Genomic DNA, 21,721 nt, shown 5'->3' with positions numbered 1-21,721 from the left:
TGGACAACTAGTTGTAGGTTACTAACGAGGACAGCTGACTTAATAAACTTAAAACATCAAAATATATTAAAAGTGTTGTAAATATATTTTGAACATACTTTGATATATATATATATATTGTTATAGGTTCGTGAATCAACCAGTGGCCAAGTCTTACTTCCCGACGAAGTAAAAATCTGTGAAAGTGAGTTATAGTCCCACTTTTAAAATCTAATACTTTTAAAATCTAATATTTTTGAATACATGCAGGTTTTATAAATGATTTACAAAATAGACACAAGTACGTGAAACTACATTCTATGGTTGAATTATCGAAATCAAATATGCCCCTTTTTATTAAGTCTGGTAATCTAAGAATTAGGGAACAGACACCCTAATTGACGCGAATCCTAAAGATAGATCTATTGGGCCTAACAAACCCCATCCAAAGTACCGGATGCTTTAGTACTTCGAAATTTTATATCATATCCGAAGGGTGTCCCGGAATGATGGGGATATTCTTATATATGCATCTTGTTAATGTCGGTTACCAGGTGTTCACCATATGAATGATTTTTATCTCTATGTATGGGATGTGTATTGAAATATGAAATCTTGTGGTCTATTGTTACGATTTGATATATATAGGTTAAACCTATAACTCACCAACATTTTTGTTGACGTTTAAAGCATGTTTATTCTCAGGTGAATATTAAGAGCTTCCGCTGTTGCATACTAAAATAAGGACCAGATTTGGAGTCCATGTTTGTATGATATTGTGTAAAAACTGCATTCAAGAAACTGATTTCGATGTAACATATTTGTATTGTAAACCATTATGTAATGGTCGTGTGTAAACAGGATATTTTAGATTATCATTATTTGATAATCTACGTAAAGCTTTTAAACCTTTATTTATGAAATAAAGGTTATGGTTTGTTTTAAAAATGAATGCAGTCTTTGTAAAACGTCTCATATAGAGGTCAAAACCTCGCAACGAAATCAATTAATATGGAACGTTTTTAATCAATAAGAACGGGACATTTCAGTTGGTATCCGGGCGTTGGTCTTAGAGAACCAGAATTTTGCATTAGTGTGTCTTATCGAGTTTGTTAGGATGCATTAGTGAGTCTGGACTTCGACCGTGTTTACTTGAAAAATGATTGCTTAACAAATTTTGTTGGAAACTATATATTTTTAACATGTGAATATTATGTGATATATTAATCTCTTAACGCGTTTGATATTATGTGATAGATGTCTACCTCTAGAACAAGTCCCATTGACTCACCTAATAATAATGAAGAGTCAAATATAAATAGGAATGATTCGTGGACTGATTCACAAGTTTCCGAAGAGGAACCGGAAGAAGAGTCGGAACCGGAAGAAGAATCGGAACCGGAAGAAGAATCGGAACCGGATGAAGAAATAGAACCGGTGGGGGAAATAATAAAACGGTTAAGTAAAAGAAAATCCTCAACCAACCGACCAAGGTTAATTATGGTCAATGGTGTTTCCGCCAAGGAAGCAAAATATTGGGAGGATTACCAATTCTCCGATGAATCGGATTCCGACGAGAATTCCGATGATGTTATAGAAATTACCCCAACTGAATTTAAAAAGGCAAAAGAAAATAATAAGGGAAAGGGCATAAAAATAGAGAAATCTAATTCCAACCCCGATGAACTTTATATGTATCGTCAACCCCCGAAGTCCTTAAGTTGTAACAATGACCCGGGAACCTCTAAACCACCAGGTTTTTCTAAACCAATGTGGAAAACGACGGCTCGTATTAGGGGAACATCATATATCCCTAGAAACTTGGCAAAACGAACCAAAACCGAAGAAGAAGAAACAAGCGAGTCGGAATAAGATAGTTGTATTCGTGTGGTGTAATATATGTAATATAGTGTGCTTATGCTTTATGATATATGTAAAAATTGCTTGTATTAATAAGTATTTTTTTTTATGAATCTAACTCTTGTCTATTTTACAGTATAAAAGCACAAAATGGATAGACAACCCAATATTTTAAGAGACCTACCCGGAGACATGATTGATGAAATCTTGTCTAGAGTCGGTCAGAATTCTTCGGCACAACTATTTAAGGCGAGATCAGTTTGTAAGACATTCGAAGAATGTTCCAAGAATGCCTTGGTTTATAAAAGGCTTTCGTTCGAAAGATGGGGGATATCACATTGGGAAATCCATAAGTTACGATGTGTTTACTTTGACGCATATATTGCGGGGAACCCAAATGCTATTTTACGCAATGGGTTAAGAAATTATTTTGACTCAATATATCCGAATATTGGACTTCGTGATTTAGAAAAAGCGACTAACATGCAACATAAAGAAGCATGTTATGCTTACGGATTAGTAATGTTCGCTTCTCACCAAAGTGAGAACAAGAACATCGGGCTACAACTATTAAACAAAACGTTCCCACAAGTGACGGAGTAGGTAATTGGGGTAAGAAATGAGGTTTTTAGATTGTTACGGGACTGTTGGACATTACGTAACCCTCGTCCCTTTGACGACGTTACAACACGCTGTCTTATCAACGACCATAACGGTTATGTTCCACAAGACCAAGGATGGGAAGTAATCCTAGTAAAACCAGAATGCATGACTTGTTTCTGGACGTATGAATTACGTGTCTTTATTGCCTTTGCTGAACGACTTGTGTACTAGCTAGAATTATCTTCACAACCATCTTATATCAAATTTATTCTGTGCTATATTTCATGCTATATGTAAAATAAGCGGTATTGTAAGTTTGTAAAATATTGTGTAAAAGTTTGAACGCGAAATATTATTATAATCAGTTTTTCATATAGAATTGTAGTAGTTGAATTGTATATTAGCTACTAAGTATGAACTTAACGGGTAGGTACTACCCGAATTTAAACTTATAAAACGCTAATATGAAGAAAAAGCTTTTATAAATGAGTTCATATTATGCTACGAAATACTATTAACTACTCTTAATATTCTGTATGATTAACTTGTTCCATTTGACTATTTTGAAGGAAATGGCACCGACTACTCGACACACCGTGAATATGAATGAAGAGGAATTCCGTACTTTTCTAGCTTCAAACATAGCCGCAGTACAGGCTGCGCTACATACCAACAATAACCTTGGATCTAGCAGTACAGGAAATTGTGTAGGATGCACCTACAAAGAATTCACTGCCTGCAAACCTTTGGAATTTGATGGAACCGAAGGACCGATCGGATTGAAACGGTGGACCGAGAAGGTCGAATCGGTGTTTGCCATAAGTAAGTGTACTGAAGAGGACAAAGTAAAGTACGCTACGCATACCTTCACAGGTTCTGCGTTAACATGGTGGAATACCTATCTAGAGCAAGTGGGACAAGACGATGCGTACGCACTACCGTGGTCAGCATTCAAGCACTTGATGAACGAGAAGTACCGTCCCAGAACCGAGGTCAATAAGCTCAAGACAGAACTTAGAGGGTTACGAACCCAAGGATTTGATATTACCACGTACGAAAGACGATTCACAGAATTATGCCTATTGTGTCCGGGAGCATTCGAAGATGAGGAAGAGAAGATCGACGCGTTTGTGAAAGGATTACCGGAAAGAATCTAAGAAGATATAAGTTCACACGAGCCCGCCTCCATACAACAGGCATGTAGAATGGCTCATAAACTAGTGAACCAGATTGAAGAAAGAATTAAAGAACAGATTGCTGAAGAGGCCAATGTGAAGCAAGTCAAAAGAAAGTGGGAGGAAAACGGTGATAAGAATCACCAATACAACAACAACAGCAATTACAACAATAATCGCAACAATTATCCCAACAATCGCAACATCAATCGCAACTACAACAAATGGCCCAACAACAACAACAACAGCAACTACAACAATCATCCCAACAACAATAATAACCGCAACAACAACAACAATCAGAAGCAGCTATGCCAAAGGTGTGAAAAGTATCACTCGGGGTTCTGCACTAAATTTTGCAACAAGTGTAAAAGAAATGGTCATAGCGCGGTGAAGTGTGAGGTCTACGGACCAGGGGTTAATAGAACGAAAGGAACAAATGGTGTCGGAACGAGTAATGGCGGAGCAAGTAGTGTCGGAGCAAGTTATGCCAATGTAGTTTGTTATAAATGTGGAAAACCGGGCCACATTATTAGAAATTGTCCGAACCAGGAGAACACGAATGGACAAGGCCGCGGAATAGTTTTCAATATTAATGCGGCAGAGGCACAGGAAGACCCGGAGCTTGTTACGGGTACGTTTCTTATTGACAATAAATCTGCTTACGTTTTATTTGATTCGGGTGCGGATAGAAGCTATATGAGTAGAGATTTTTGTGCTAAATTAAGTTGTCCATTGATGCCTTTGGATAGTAAATTTTTACTCGAATTAGCAAATGGTAAATTAATTTCAGCAGATAATATATGTCGGAATCGAGAAATTAAACTGGTTAGCGAAACATTTAAGATTGATTTGATACCAGTAGAGTTAGGGAGTTTTGATGTGATAATCGGTATGGACTGGTTGAAAGAAGTGAAAGCAGAGATCGTTTGTTACAAAAATGCAATTCGCATTATACGAGAAAAAGGAAAACTCTTAATGGTGTACGGAGAAAAGGGCAACACGAAGCTACATCTTATTAGTAATTTGAAGGCACAAAAACTAATAAGAAAAGGTTGCTATGCTGTTCTAGCACACGTCGAGAAAGTACAAACTGAAGAAAAGAGCATCAATGATGTTCCCGTCGCAAAAGAATTTCCCGATGTATTTCCGAAAGAATTACCGGGATTACCCCCACATCGATCCGTTGAATTTCAAATAGATCTTGTACTAGGAGCTGCACCAATAGCTCGTGCTCCTTACAGACTCGCACCTAGCAAGATGAAAGAACTGCAAAGCCAATTACAAGAACTTTTAGAGCGTGGTTTCATTCGACCAAGCACATCACCGTGGGGAGCTCCTGTTTTGTTTGTCAAGAAGAAAGATGGTACATTCAGGTTGTGTATCGACTACCGAGAGTTGAACAAGCTTACCATCAAGAACCGCTACCCACTACTGAGAATCGACGACTTATTTGATCAACTACAAGGCTCGTCTGTTTATTCAAAGATTGACTTACGTTCCGGGTATCATCAAATGCGGGTGAAAGAAGATGATATTCCAAAGACTGCTTTCAGAACACGTTACGGTCATTACGAGTTTATGGTCATGCCGTTTGGTTTAACTAATGCACCAGCTGTGTTCATGGACCTTATGAACCGAGTGTGTGGACCATACCTTGACAAGTTTGTCATTGTTTTCATTGATGACATACTTATTTACTCAAAGAATGACCAAGAACACGGTGAACATTTGAGAAAGGTGTTAGAAGTATTGAGGAAGGAAGAATTGTACGCTAAGTTTTCAAAGTGTGCATTTTGGTTGGAAGAAGTTCAATTCCTCGGTCACATAGTGAACAAAGAAGGTATTAAGGTGGATCCGGCAAAGATAGAAACTGTTGAAAAGTGGGAAACCCCGAAAACTCCGAAACACATACGCCAGTTTTTAGGACTAGCTGGTTACTACAGAAGGTTCATCCAAGACTTTTCTAGAATAGCAAAACCCTTGACTGCATTAACGCATAAAGGGAAGAAATTTGAATGGAAGGATGAACAAGAGAAAGCGTTTCTGTTATTGAAGAAAAAGCTAACTACGGCACCTATATTGTCATTGCCTGAAGGGAATGATGATTTTGTGATTTATTGTGACGCATCAAAGCAAGGTCTCGGTTGTGTATTAATGCAACGAACGAAGGTGATTGCTTATGCGTCTCGACAATTGAAGATTCACGAGCAAAATTATACGACGCATGATTTGGAATTAGGCGCGGTTGTTTTTGCATTAAAGACTTGGAGGCACTACTTATATGGGGTCAAAAGTATTATATATACCGACCACAAAAGTCTTCAACACATATTTAATCAGAAACAACTGAATATGAGGCAGCGTAGGTGGATTGAATTGTTGAATGATTACGACTTTGAGATTCGTTACCACCCGGGGAAGGCAAATGTGGTAGCCGATGTCTTGAGCAAGAAGGACAGAGAACCCATTCGAGTAAAATCTATGAATATAATGATTCATAATAACATTACTACTCAAATAAAGGAGGCGCAACAAGGAGTTTTAAAAGAGGGAAATTTAAAGGATGAAATACCCAAAGGATCGGAGAAGCATCTTAATATTCGGGAAGACGGAACCCGGTATAGGGCTGAAAGGATTTGGGTACCAAAATTTGGAGATATGAGAGAAATGGTACTTAGAGAAGCTCATAAAACCAGATACTCAATACATCCTGGAACGGGGAAGATGTACAAGGATCTCAAGAAATATTTTTGGTGGCCGGGTATGAAAGCCGATGTTGCTAAATACGTAGGAGAATGTTTGACATGTTCTAAGGTCAAAGCTGAGCATCAGAAACCATCAGGTCTACTTCAACAACCCGAAATCCCGGAATGGAAATGGGAAAACATTACCATGGATTTCATCACTAAATTGCCAAGGACTGCAAGTGGTTTTGATACTATTTGGGTAATAGTTGATCGTCTCACCAAATCAGCACACTTCCTGCCAATAAGAGAAGATGACAAGATGGAGAAGTTAGCACGACTGTATTTGAAGGAAGTCGTCTCCAGACATGGAATACCAATCTCTATTATCTCTGATAGGGATGGCAGATTTATTTCAAGATTCTGGCAGACATTACAGCAAGCATTAGGAACTCGTCTAGATATGAGTACTGCCTATCATCCACAAACTGATGGACAGAGCGAAAGGACGATACAAACGCATGAAGACATGCTACGAGCATGTGTTATTGATTTCGAAAACAGTTGGGATTGACATCTACCGTTAGCAGAATTTTCCTACAACAACAGCTACCATTCAAGCATTGAGATGGCGCTGTTTGAAGCACTTTATGGTAGAAAGTGCAGGTCTCCGATTTGTTAGAGTGAAGTGGGGGATAGACAGATTACGGGTCCGGAGATTATACAAGAAACTACAGAGAAGATCATCCAAATTCAACAATGGTTGAAAACCGCCCAAAGTCGACAAAAGAGCTACGCTGACATTAAAAGAAAAGATATAGAATTTGAAATTGGAGAGATGGTCATGCTTAAAGTTGCACCTTGGAAAGGCGTTGTTCGATTTGGTAAACGAGGGAAATTAAATCCAAGGTATATTGGACCATTCAAGATTATTGATCGTGTCGGACCAGTAGCTTACCGACTTGAGTTACCTCAAAAACTCGCAGCTGTACATAACACTTTCCACGTCTCGAATTTGAAGAAATGTTTTGCTAAAGAAGATCTCACTATTCCATTAGATGAAATCCAAATCAACGAAAAACTTCAATTCATCGAAGAACCCGTCGAAATAATGGATCGTGAGGTTAAAAGACTTAAGCAAACAAGATACCAATTGTTAAGGTTCGATGGAATGCTCGTAGAGGACCTGAGTTCACCTGGGAGCATGAAGATCAGATGAAGAAGAAATACCCGTATCTATTTCCAGAAGATTCGTCAACACCTTCAACAGCTTAAAATTTCGGGACGAAATTTATTTAACGGGTAGGTACTGTAGTGACCCGAACTTTTCCATGTTTATATATATTAATTGAGATTGATATTTACATGATTAAATGTTTCCAACATGTTAAGCAATCAAACTTGTTAACACTTGATTAATTGAAATATGTTTCATATAGACAATTGACCACCCAAGTTGACCGGCGATTCACGAACGTTAAAACTTGTAAAAACGACATGACGATATATATATGGATATACATATGGTTAACATGATACTATGATAAGTAAACATATCATTAAGTATATTAACAATGAACTACATATGTAAAAACAAGACTACTAACTTAATGATTTTTAAATGAGACATATATGTAACGATTATCATTGTAAAGACATTTAATGTATATATATCATATTAAGAGATATTCATACATGATAATATCATGATAATATAATAATTTAAAATCTCATTTGATATTATAAACATTGGGTTAACAACATTTAACAAGATCGTTAACCTAAAGGTTTCAAAATAACACTTACATGTAACGACTAACGATGACTTAACGACTCAGTTAAAATGTATATACATGTAGTGTTTTAATATGTATTTATACACTTTTGAAAGACTTCAATACACTTATCAAAATACTTCTACTTAACAAAAAAGCTTACAATTACATCCTCGTTCAGTTTCATCAACAATTCTACTCGTATGCACCCGTATTCGTACTCGTACAATACACAGCTTTTAGATGTATGTACTATTGGTATATACACTCCAATGATCAGCTCTTAGAAGCCCATGTGAATCACCTAACACATGTGGGAACCATCATTTGGCAACTAGCATGAAATATCTCATAAAATTACAAAAATATGAGTAATCATTCATGACTTATTTACATGAAAACAAAATTACATATCCTTTATATCTAATCCATACACCAACGACCAAAAACACCTACAAACACTTTCATTCTTCAATTTTATTCATCTAATTGATCTCTCTCAAGTTCTATCTTCAAGTTCTAAGTGTTCTTCATATATTCTACAAGTTCTAGTTACATAAAATCAAGAATACTTTCAAGTTTGCTAGCTCACTTCCAATCTTGTAAGGTGATCATCCAACCTTAAGAAATCTTTGTTTCTTACAGTAGGTTATCATTCTAATACAAGGTAATAATCATATTCAAACTTTGGTTCAATTTCTATAACTATAACAATCTTATTTCAAGTGATGATCTTACTTGAACTTGTTTTCGTGTCATGATTCTGCTTCAAGAACTTCGAGCCATCCAAGGATCCGTTGAAGCTAGATCCATTTTTCTCTTTTCCAGTAGGTTTATCCAAGGAACTTAAGGTAGTAATGATGTTCATAACATCATTCGATTCATACATATAAAGCTATCTTATTCGAAGGTTTAAACTTGTAATCACTAGAACATAGTTTAGTTAATTCTAAACTTGTTCGCAAACAAAAGTTAATCCTTCTAACTTGACTTTTAAAATCAACTAAACACATGTTCTATATCTATATGATATGCTAACTTAATGATTTAAAACCTGGAAACACGAAAAACACCGTAAAACCGGATTTACGCCGTCGTAGTAACACCGCGGGCTGTTTTGGGTTAGTTAATTAAAAACTATGATAAACTTTGATTTAAAAGTTGTTATTCTGAGAAAATGATTTTTATTATGAACATGAAACTATATCCAAAAATTATGGTTAAACTCAAAGTGGAAGTATGTTTTCTAAAATGGTCATCAAGACGTCGTTCTTTCGACTGAAATGACTACCTTTACAAAAACGACTTGTAACTTATTTTTCTGACTATAAACCTATAATTTTTCTGTTTAGATTCATAAAATAGAGTTCAATATGAAACTATAGCAATTTGATTCACTCAAAACGGATTTAAAATGAAGAAGTTATGGGTAAAACAAGATTGGATAATTTTTTTTCATTTTAGCTACGTGAAAATTGGTATCAAATCTATTCCAACCATAACTTAATCAACTTGTATTGTATATTATGTAATCTTGAGATACCATAGATACGTATACAATGTTTCAACCTATCATGTCGACACATCTATATATATTTCAGAACAACCATAGACACTCTATATGTGAATGTTGGAGTTAGCTATACAGGGTTGAGGTTGATTCCAAAATATATATAGTTTGAGTTGTGATCAATACTGAGATACGTATACACTGGGTCGTGGATTGATTCAAGATAATATTAATCGATTTATTTTTGTACATCTAACTGTGGACAACTAGTTGTAGGTTACTAACGAGGACAGCTGACTTAATAAACTTAAAACATCAAAATATATTAAAAGTGTTGTAAATATATTTTGAACATACTTTGATATATATGTATATATTGTTATAGGTTCGTGAATCAACCAGTGGCCAAGTATTACTTCCTGACGAAGTAAAAATCTGTGAAAGTGAGTTATAGTCCCACTTTTAAAATCTAATATTTTTGGGATGAGAATACATGCAGGTTTTATAAATGATTTACAAAATAGACACAAGTACGTGAAACTACATTCTATGGTTGAATTATCGAAATCGAATATGCCCCTTTTTATTAAGTCTGGTAATCTAAGAATTAGGGAACATACACCCTAATTGACGCGAATCCTAAAGATAGATCTATTGGGCCTAACAAACCCCATCCAAAGTACCGGATGCTTTAGTACTTCGAAATTTTATATCATATCCGAAGGGTGTCCCGGAATGATGGGGATATTCTTATATATGCATCTTGTTAATGTCGGTTACCAGGTGTTCACCATATGAATGATTTTTATCTCTATGTATGGGATGTGTATTGAAATATGAAATCTTGTGGTCTATTGTTACGATTTGATATATATAGGTTAAACCTATAACTCACCAACATTTTTGTTGACGTTTAAAGCATGTTTATTCTCAGTTGAATATTAAGAGCTTCCGCTGTTGCATACTAAAATAAGGACAAGATTTGGAGTCCATGTTTGTATGATATTGTGTAAAAACTGCATTCAAGAAACTGATTTCGATGTAACATATTTGTATTGTAAACCATTATGTAATGGTCGTGTGTAAACAGGATATTTTAGATTATCATTATTTGATAATCTACGTAAAGCTTTTAAACCTTTATTTATGAAATAAAGGTTATGGTTTGTTTTAAAAATGAATGCAGTCTTTGAAAAACGTCTCATATAGAGGTCAAAACCTCGCAACGAAATCAATTAATATGGAACGTTTTTAATCAATAAGAACAGGACATTTCAATACCCCATCCTAATCCATCTGGACGAAGTCACTAACATCTGGTCCCCTTGCGATGATCGACTGCAAATAATGTCTTTAAAATGAGCAAATGCACAGCGGAAGGTTTCTTTCATACCTGAGAATAAACATGCTTTAAAGTGTCAACCAAAAGGTTGGTGAGTTCATTAGTTTAACATAAATAATCATTTCCATCATTTTAATAGACCACAAGATTTTCATTTTCAGTTCTCATAAAAATTTACGTCCCATGCATCGAGACAAAAATATCATTCATATGGATTGAACACCTGATAACCGACATTAACAAGATGCATATAAGAATATCCCCTATCATTCCGGGAAATCCTTCGGACATGATAAAAACAACATCGAAGTACTAAAGCATCCGGTAATTTGGATGGGGTTCGTTAGGCCCAATAGATCTATCTTTAGGATTCGCGTCAATTAGGCGTGCACTAATTCTCAAAATTAGTGATGTTCCCTAATTCTTAGGCTACCAAGCAAAAAGGGGCATATTCGGCTTCGATCATTCAACCATATAATGTAGTTTCGATTACTTGTGTCTATTTCGTAAAAAATTTATAAAAATTGCGCGTGCATTCTCAGCCCAAAAATATAAAGGGTAAAAAAGGCAAATGAAACTCACCATATTGTATTTTGTAGTAAAAATACATATGACGGTATTGAACAACTGAACAATGCAGGGTTGGCCTCGGATTCACGAACCCTAAAAAGAAATGCACCAAACGGGACTCGAACCCAAGACCTCCCACTCACCAGCTAACACCCACGGCCACTCTTTCGTTCCCTGTTTTTCTGATATAAACCCTTCCCATTTAAGTATAACCTGTTTCTGTTTTCTCATCACCTTCTTTTCTAACCCAATCGACAGAAAAACCCATAAACAATACCATCAGTTTACCATTCGATTTAGGATTTTTAAATTTGGCTGGAACAACTAGTATTCGATCTTAATTTAACAAACATTGAAAAAGAAAAAAAAATAAAAGGAAGAGTGCTTCAGCTACTATCGCGGCAAAAAAATAAATGAATAATGATTTTGATTTCTAGAACTTTATGGACAATTGTTACAACATGAAAAAGATTGTAATCCACTCCTAGATACTATAGGACCCATTAATTTAACTCAAATCGAAACAAAAAATTTCTAATTTGACTGAAGAACAGATGTTGACTTTTTGATTTTTAAAACTTTGACTCAACAATTCATCTTCGTTTCTAAGAATTGAAAGATGAGATTTTAAATAAAGATTGAATATCAAATTCCTAACCTAACTGCATTTATACATTTTTAAATTTGTTTCGAAATCGTGATTTTGCAGTTTGGGTTTCAAAACAGAGGTGTTCGTAAAAAAAAATTATATCTGTTATAATTTTTGCAACACAGTGAGTATGGGATTGATTTGAGTAATTGAGTGAGTGGTAGTACTTTTAATCTATCCAAATTATCTGGATGTCGAGGTCTAACAGGAATAATCAATCAAGGTCAGTAAAAAAAATAAAAGAAAATAAAAATAACTAAATAAATAAAAAGAGGAAAACGACCCTAAGCTGATTTTGTCTGTGTTTGTTATTCAATTTGGACTGGAATCATAATTGGAGACAGAAGTATCACTTTAACACAATTGGATAGGTACTGGTAACAAACTTGTACGAATGATATGCAATTTAATTTAAATTAATAATTAATAATTAATAATTAATATATATATATATATATATAGATATATATATATATATATATATATATATATATATATATTAATAATAATAATAATATTATTAGATAATTTTAATTACAAAAATAATAATAATATTAATAATAAAATTACTAACAATAAAATGATAATAATATGATAACATTAATAATAACAATAATGAATATCTTAATAAGATAGTATGATTAATCATAATTAATGAAAATGATAATAATAAAAATGATAATAATAATGATACTAATAATAATACTAATTACAATAATATTGATGTTTTTAATGATAATAATAATATTAATAATACTAATATTAATTTTAACTTGTAATTAATTTGATGTAATATTTAATAGGTATGTAATGTATATAATATCTTTTATCGAGTATTGAATATTTATAAATTATATATATATATATATATATATATATATATACACACCATTACTTATGTATAGATTTCATAAATATATGTTCATAGCAACCTAATTATTTTGTTCATTAGTTTTCCTTTTTAATTTTAATTGATTAAATTGTAATTTATTATTTCAAATTAATTATATATACTTTTGTTTATGTTTATATATGTATATAGATATATATTTATTTATATATATATACACACACATTTATTTATATATCAATATATATTTATTTGTAACTAATTGTTCGTAAATCGTCGGGAACAGTCACAGGGTAACGAATCAATGTAAATAGTTCAAATTTGTTTAGAATCAATTTAATAGACTCTGCTTATCGTGTCGAAATGATTTAAAGATTAAGTTTAAATTTGGTCGGAAATTCCCGGGTCGTCACACTAGGTGGGTTTCTACTCTCAATATTTCACAACTAATCGCAACACCCTCGTAAACATCATCTCTACGAATCAGTAGGTTGAGGAACATTGAATCGTTTTTGAGATTCTTTTCACTTAGAGTAAACCGTTCTTTACGACCAAGGGTCAACGTATCTTCTCATCCGCGCATCCCCTTAAGTATAAGGATAAATTCAGAACAAACCGCTCGAAGAGTTTACCCTGGTTCAAAGATCACACCTTTCGTGCGAATTTCTTTCAAAAATGTAATGTGGAATACTTTAGGAATCTAGGAATCTTGTTATCCTCTTGGAAAAGGACTGATTAAAACATCTACGACACTAATATGGTTACTCTACGTATTCCTTCCTTCGTTGATTGCAACTATATGTTGTTCTAGTTGATGTTAACCATAACTTTAACATGTAACCGAAAGGATAAAGTTACATTATGGAACTGTGCTTTCATTCCATCCAAGGATAAGTTCACACGCAGTATGTTGTGATCACCATGTTTCCCATTCTATCAGTCAGCTTTGTATAGCGGCATAAGCGTTCAATGTTTTAGATGAGTTTGGTAACATTCATGATGCATTTTACGCACCCAGCTTACTGAAGATGCCTGTAAGGCTAAAAACATCATATTTTCTTTTGCGGGTATATATTCGGATGACATATTCATGATAGCAAGAAACGAAATCAATTTGTTGATCTCTTAGGACAAGAGACTTAATTAATAGCATATACCTATTCTTACTTTATACGACCGAGTACCTTTCAAGGTAAATATGAAATGTCCCGTTCTTATTGATTAAAAACGTTCCATATTAATTGATTTCGTTGCGATGTTTTGACCTCTATATGAGACGTTTTTCAAAGACTGCATTCATTTTAAAACAAACCATAACCTTTATTTCATCAATAAAGGTTTAAAAAGCTTTACGTAGATTATCAAATAATGATAATCTAAAATATCATGTTTACACACGACCATTACATAAGGGTTTACAATACAAATATGTTACAACAAAATAAGTTTCTTGAATGCAGTTTTTACACAATATCATACAAGCATGGACTCCAAATCTCGTCCTTATTTAAGTATGCGACAGCGGAAGCTCTTAATAATCACCTGAGAATAAACATACTTAAAACGTCAACAAAAATGTTGGTGAGTTATAGGTTTAACCTATATATATCAAATCATAATAATAGACCACAAGATTTCATATTTCAATACACATCCCATACATAGAGATAAAAGTCATTCATATGGTGAACACCTGGTAACCGACATTAACAAGATGCATATATAAGAATATCCCCATCATTCAGGGACACCCTTCGGATATGATATAAATTTCGAAGTACTAAAGCATCCGGTACTTTGGATGGGGTTTGTTAGGCCCAATAGATCTATCTTTAGGATTCGCGTCAATTAGGGTGTCTGTTCCCTAATTCTTAGATTACCAGACTTAATAAAAAGGGGCATATTCGATTTCGATAATTCAACCATAGAATGTAGTTTCACGTACTTGTGTCTATTTTGTAAATCATTTATAAAACCTGCATGTATTCTCATCCCAAAAATATTAGATTTTAAAAGTGGGACTATAACTCACTTTCGCAGATTTTTACTTCGTCGGGAAGTAAGACTTGGTCACTGGTTGATTCACGAACCTATAACAATATATACATATATATCAAAGTATGTTCAAAATATATTTATAACACTTTTAATATATTTTGATGTTTTAAGTTTATTAAGTCAGCTGTCCTCGTTAGTAACCTACAACTAGTTGTCCACAGTTAGATGTACAAAAATAAATCGATAAATATTATCTTGAATCAATCCACGACCCAGTGTATACGTATCTCAGTATTGATCACAACTCAAACTATATATATTTTGGAATCAACCTCAACCCTGTATACCTAACTCCAACATTCACATATAGAGTGTCTATGGTTGTTCCGAAATATATATAGATGTGTCGACATGATATGTCGAAACATTGTATACGTGTCTATGGTATCTCAAGATTACATAATATACAATACAAGTTGATTAAGTTATGGTTGGAATAGATTTGTTACCAATTTTCACGTAGCTAAAATGAGAAAAATTATCCAATCTTGTTTTACCCATAACTTCTTCATTTTAAATCCGTTTTGAGTGAATCAAATTGCTATGGTTTCATATTGAACTCTATTTTATGAATCTAAACAGAAAAAGTATAGGTTTATAGTCGGAAAAATAAGTTACAAGTCATTTTTGTAAAGGTAGTCATTTCAGTCAAAAGAACGACGTCTAGATGACCATTTTAGAAAACATACTTCCACTTTGAGTTTAACCATAATTTTTGGATATAGTTTCATGTTCGTAATAAAAATAATTTTCTCAGAATAACAACTTTTAAATCAAAGTTTATCATAGTTTTTAATTAACTAATCCAAAACAGCCCGCGGTGTTACTACGACGGCGTAAATCCGGTTTTACGGTGTTTTTCGTGTTTCCAGGTTTTAAATCATTAAGTTAGCATATCATATAGATATAGAACATGTGTTTAGTTGATTTTAAAAGTCAAGTTAGAAGGATTAACTTTTGTTTGCGAACAAGTTTAGAATTAACTAAACTATGTTCTAGTGATTACAAGTTTAAACCTTCGAATAAGATAGCTTTATATGTATGAATCGAATGATGTTATGAAAATCATTACTACCTTAAGTTCCTTGAATAAACCTACTGGAAAAGAGAAAAATGGATCTAGCTTCAACGGATCCTTGGATGGCTCGAAGTTCTTGAAGCAGAATCATGACACGAAAACAAGTTCAAGTAAGATCATCACTTGAAATAGATTGTTATAGTTATAGAAATTGAACCAAAGTTTGAATATGATTATTACCTTGTATTAGAATGATAACCTACTGTAAGAAACAAAGATTTCTTGAGGTTGGATGATCACCTTACAAGATTGGAAGTGAGCTAGCAAACTTGAAAGTATTCTTGATTTTATGTAACTAGAACTTGTAGAATTTATGAAGAATACTTAGAACTTGAAGATAGAACTTGAGAGAGATCAATTAGATGAAGAAAATTGAAGAATGAAAGTGTTTGTAGGTGTTTTTGGTCGTTGGTGTATGGACTAGATATAAAGGATATGTAATTTTGTTTTCATGTAAATAAGTCATGAATGATTACTCATATTTTTGTAATTTTATGAGATATTTCATGCTAGTTGCCAAATGATGGTTCCCACATGTGTTAGGTGACTCACATGGGCTGCTAAGAGCTGATCATTAGAGTGTATATGCCAATAGTACATACATCTAAAAGCTGTGTATTGTACGAGTACGAATACGGGTGCATACGAGTAGAATTGTTGATGAAACTGAACGAGGATGTAATTGTAAGCATTTTTGTTAAGTAGAAGTATTTTGATAAGTGTCTTGAAGTCTTTCAAAAGTGTATGAATACATATTAAAACACTACATGTATATACATTTTAACTGAGTCGTTAAGTCATCGTTAGTCGTTATATGTAAATGTTGTTTTGAAACCTTTAGGTTAACGATCTTGTTGAATGTTGTTAACCCATTGTTTATTATAGCAAATGAGATGTTAAATTTTTATATTATTATGATATTATGATATATAATATATCTTAGTATGATATATATACAGTTAAATGTCGTTACAACGATAATCGTTACATATATGTCTCGTTTCGAAATCATTAAGTTAGTAGTCTTGTTTTTACATATGTAGTTCATTGTTAATATACTTAATGATATGTTTACTTATCATAGTATCATGTTAACTATATATATATCCATATATATATGTCATCATATAGTTTTTACAAGTTTTAACGTTCGTGAATCACCTATCAACTTGGGTGGTCAATTGTCTATATGAAACATATTTTAATTAATCAAGTCTTAACAAGTTTGATTGCTTAACATGTTGGAAACATTTAATCATGTAAATATCAATCTCAATTAATATATATAAACATGGAAAAGTTCGGGTCACTACAGTACCTACCCGTTAAATAAATTTCGTCCCGAAATTTTAAGCTGTTGAAGGTGTTGACGAATCTTCTGGAAATAGATGCGGGTATTTCTTCTTCATCTGATCTTCACGCTCCCAGGTGAACTTGGGTCCTCTATGAGCATTCCATCAAACCTTAACAATTGGTATCTTGTTTTGCTTAAGTCTTTTAACCTCACGATCCATTATTTCGACGGGTTCTTCGATGAATTGAAGTTTTTCGTTGATTTGGATTTCAACTAACGGAATAGTGAGATCTTCTTTAGCAAAACATTTCTTCAAATTCGAGACGTGGAAAGTGTTATGTACAGCCGCGAGTTGTTGAGGTAACTCAAGTCGGTAAGCTACTGGTCCGACACGATCAATAATCTTGAATGGTCCAATATACCTTGGATTTAATTTCCCTCGTTTACCAAATCGAACAACGCCTTTCCAAGGTGCAACTTTAAGCATGACCATCTCTCCAATTTCAAATTCTATATCTTTTCTTTTAATGTCAGCGTAGCTCTTTTGTCGACTTTGGGCGATTTTCAACCGTTGTTGAATTTGGATGATCTTCTCGGTAGTTTCTTGTATAATCTCCGGACCCGTAATCTGTCTATCCCCCACTTCACTCCAACAAATCAGAGACCTACACTTTCTACCATAAAGTGCTTCAAACGGCGCCATCTCAATGCTTGAATGGTAGCTGTTGTTGTAGGAAAATTCTGCTAACGGTAGATGTCGATCCCAACTGTTTTCGAAATCAATAACACATGCTCGTAGCATGTCTTCAAGCGTTTGTATCGTCCTTTCACTCTGCCCATCAGTTTGTGGATGATAGGCAGTACTCATGTCTAGACGAGTTCCTAATGCTTGCTGTAATGTCTGCCAGAATCTTGAAATAAATCTGCCATCCCTATCAGAGATAATAGAGATTGGTATTCCATGTCTGGAGACGACTTCCTTCAAATACAGTCGTGCTAACTTCTCCATCTTGTCATCTTCTCTTATTGGCAGGAAGTGTGCTTATTTGGTGAGACGATCAACTATTACCCAAATAGTATCAAAACCACTTGCAGTCCTTGGCAATTTAGTGATGAAATCTATGGTAATGTTTTCCCATTTCCATTCCGGGATTTCGGGTTGTTGAAGTAGACCTGATGGTTTCTGATGCTCAGCTTTGACCTTAGAACACGTCAAACATTCTCCTACGTATTTAGCAACATCGGCTTTTATACCCGGCCACCAAAAATGTTTCTTGAGATCCTTGTACATCTTCTCCGTTCCAGGATGTATTGAGTATCTGGTTTTATGAGCTTCTCTAAGTACCGTTTCTCTCATATCTTCAAATTTTGGTACCCAAATCCTTTCAGCCCTATACCGGGTTCCGTCTTCCCGAATATTAAGATGCTTCTCCGATCCTTTGGGTATTTCATCCTTTAAATTTCCCTCTTTTAAATCTCCTTGTTGCGCCTCCTTTATTTGAGTAGTAAGGTTATTATGAATCATTATATTCATAGATTTTACTCGAATGGGTTATCTGTCCTTCTTGCTCAAGACATCGGCTACCACATTTGCCTTCCCCGGGTGGTAACGAATCTCAAAGTCGTAATCATTCAATAATTCAATCCACCTACGCTGCCTCATATTCAGTTGTTTCTAATTAAATATGTGTTGAAGACTTTTGTGGTCGGTATATATAATACTTTTGACCCCATATAAGTAGTGCCTCCAAGTCTTTAATGCAAAAACAACCACGCCTAATTCCAAATCATGCGTCGTATAATTTTGTTCGTGAATCTTCAATTGTCTAGACGCATAAGCAATCACCTTCGTTCGTTGCATTAATACACAACCGAGACCTTGCTTTAATAAATCACAAAATCATCATTCCCTTCAGGCAATGACAATATAGGTGCCGTAGTTAGTTTTTTCTTCAATAACTGAAACGCTTTCTCTTGTTCATTATTCCATTCAAATTTCTTCCCTTTATGCGTTAATGCAGTCAAGGGTTTTGCTATTCTGGAAAAGTCTTGGATGAACCTTCTGTAGTAACCAGCTAGTCCTAAAAACTGGCGTATGTGTTTCGGAGTTTTCGGGGTTTCCCACTTTTCAACAGTTTCTATCTTTGCCGGATCCACCTTAATACCTTCTTTGTTCACTATGTGACCGAGGAATTGAACTTCTTCCAACCAAAATGCACACTTTGAAAACTTAGCGTACAATTCTTCCTTCCTCAATACTTCTAACACCTTTCTCAAATGTTCACCGTGTTCTTGGTCATTCTTTGAGTAAATAAGTATGTCATCAATGAAAACAATGACAAACTTGTCAAGGTATGGTCCACACACTCGGTTCATAAGGTCCATGAACACAGCTGGTGCATTAGTTAAACCAAACGGCATGACCATAAACTCGTAATGACCGTAACGTGTTCTGAAAGCAGTCTTTGGAATATCATCTTCTTTCACCCGCATTTGATGATACCCGGAACGTAAGTCAATCTTTGAATAAATAGACGAGCCTTGTAGTTGATTAAATAAGTCGTCGATTCTCGGTAGTGGGTAGCGGTTCTTGATGGTAAGTTTGTTTAACTCTCGGTAGTCGATACACAACCTGAATGTACCATCTTTCTTCTTGACAAACAAAACAGGAGCTCCCCACGGTGATGTGCTTGGTCGAATGAAACCACGCTCTAAAAGTTCTTGTAATTGGCTTTGCAGTTCTTTCATCTCGCTGGGTGCGAGTCTGTAAGGAGCACGAGCTATTGGTGCAGCTCCTGGTACAAGATCTATTTAAAATTCAACGGATCGATGTGGGGGTAATCCCGGTAATTCTTTCAGAAATACATCGGGAAATTCTTTTGCGACGGGAACATCATTGATGCTCTTTTCGTCAGTTTGTACTTTCTCGACGTGTGCTAGAACAGCATAGCAACCTTTTCTTATTAGTTTTTGTGCCTTCAAATTACTAATAAGATGTAGCTTCGTGTTGCCCTTTTCTCCGTACACCATTAAGGGTTTTCCTTTTTCTCGTATAATGCGAATTGCATTTTTGTAACAAACGATCTCTGCTTTCACTTCTTTCAACCAGTCCATACCGATTATCACATCAAAACTCCCTAACTCTACTGGTATCAAATCAATCTTAAATGTTTCGCTAACCAGTTTAATTTCTCGATTCCGACATATATTATCTGCTGAAATTAATTTACCGTTTGCTAATTCGAGTAAAAATTTACTATCCAAAGGCGTCAATGGACAACTTAATTTAGCACAAAAATCTCTACTCATATAGCTTCTATCCGCACCCGAATCAAATAAAACGTAAGCAGATTTATTGTCAATAAGAAACGTACCCGTAACAAGCTCCGAGTCTTCCTGTGCCTCTGCCGCATTAATATTGAAAACTCTTCCGCGGCCTTGTCCATTCGTGTTCTCCTGGTTCGGGCAATTTCTAATAATGTGGCCCGGTTTTCCACATTTATAACAAACTACATTGGCATAACTTGCTCCGACACTACTTGCTCCGCCATTACTCGTTCCGAGACCATTTGTTCCTTTCATTCTATTAACCCCTGGTCCATAGACCTCACACTTCGCCGCGCTATGACCATTTATTTTACACTTGTTGCAAAATTTGGTGCAGAACCCCGAGTGATACTTTTCACACCTTTGGCATAGCTGCTTCTGATTGTTGTTGTTGTTGTTGTTGCAGTTATTATTATTGTTGGGATGATTGTTGTAGTTGTTGTTGTTGTTGTTGTTGTTGTGATGACCCGAAAATTTCGACTAAATTTAAACTTAATCTTTGTATGATTAACATTTCCGACACGATAAGCAAAGTCTGTAAAACTGAATCTCAAAATTTTTGAATTACTTTTATATATTTAAATACCCTTCGGTTGTTTTCGACGATTCGCGAACAATTATATGTAAATAGATACATATATACTATAACATGAAAAGGTAACAATGTATTAATTGTTTGATACCGTACATTAAACTTATTGGTTTAAATATCTATTTGAATGTATATGATAAGTTGAAATATTTATTATTAAAATTTATTTATAAATAACGTCCAATGTGTATTTAAAAACTGATTTATGTATATTAAAAAGATATATACATATATATAATAAACGATAGTAACATTCGTTTATTGATTCAATTGATATTTAGATAAGTTAACTAAAGCGTTTAAGATGAACCAGTAAAACACTAATTTGCTACAGTGTTTTTAAATTGCCACATTACTCAAAATGTAACAGTA

The sequence above is a fragment of the Rutidosis leptorrhynchoides genome, chromosome 3 (genome assembly GCF_046630445.1).
Source record: "Rutidosis leptorrhynchoides isolate AG116_Rl617_1_P2 chromosome 3, CSIRO_AGI_Rlap_v1, whole genome shotgun sequence".
NCBI classification, from domain to species: Eukaryota; Viridiplantae; Streptophyta; class Magnoliopsida; order Asterales; family Asteraceae; genus Rutidosis; species Rutidosis leptorrhynchoides.
This window is presented reverse-complemented; position numbering follows the sequence as displayed.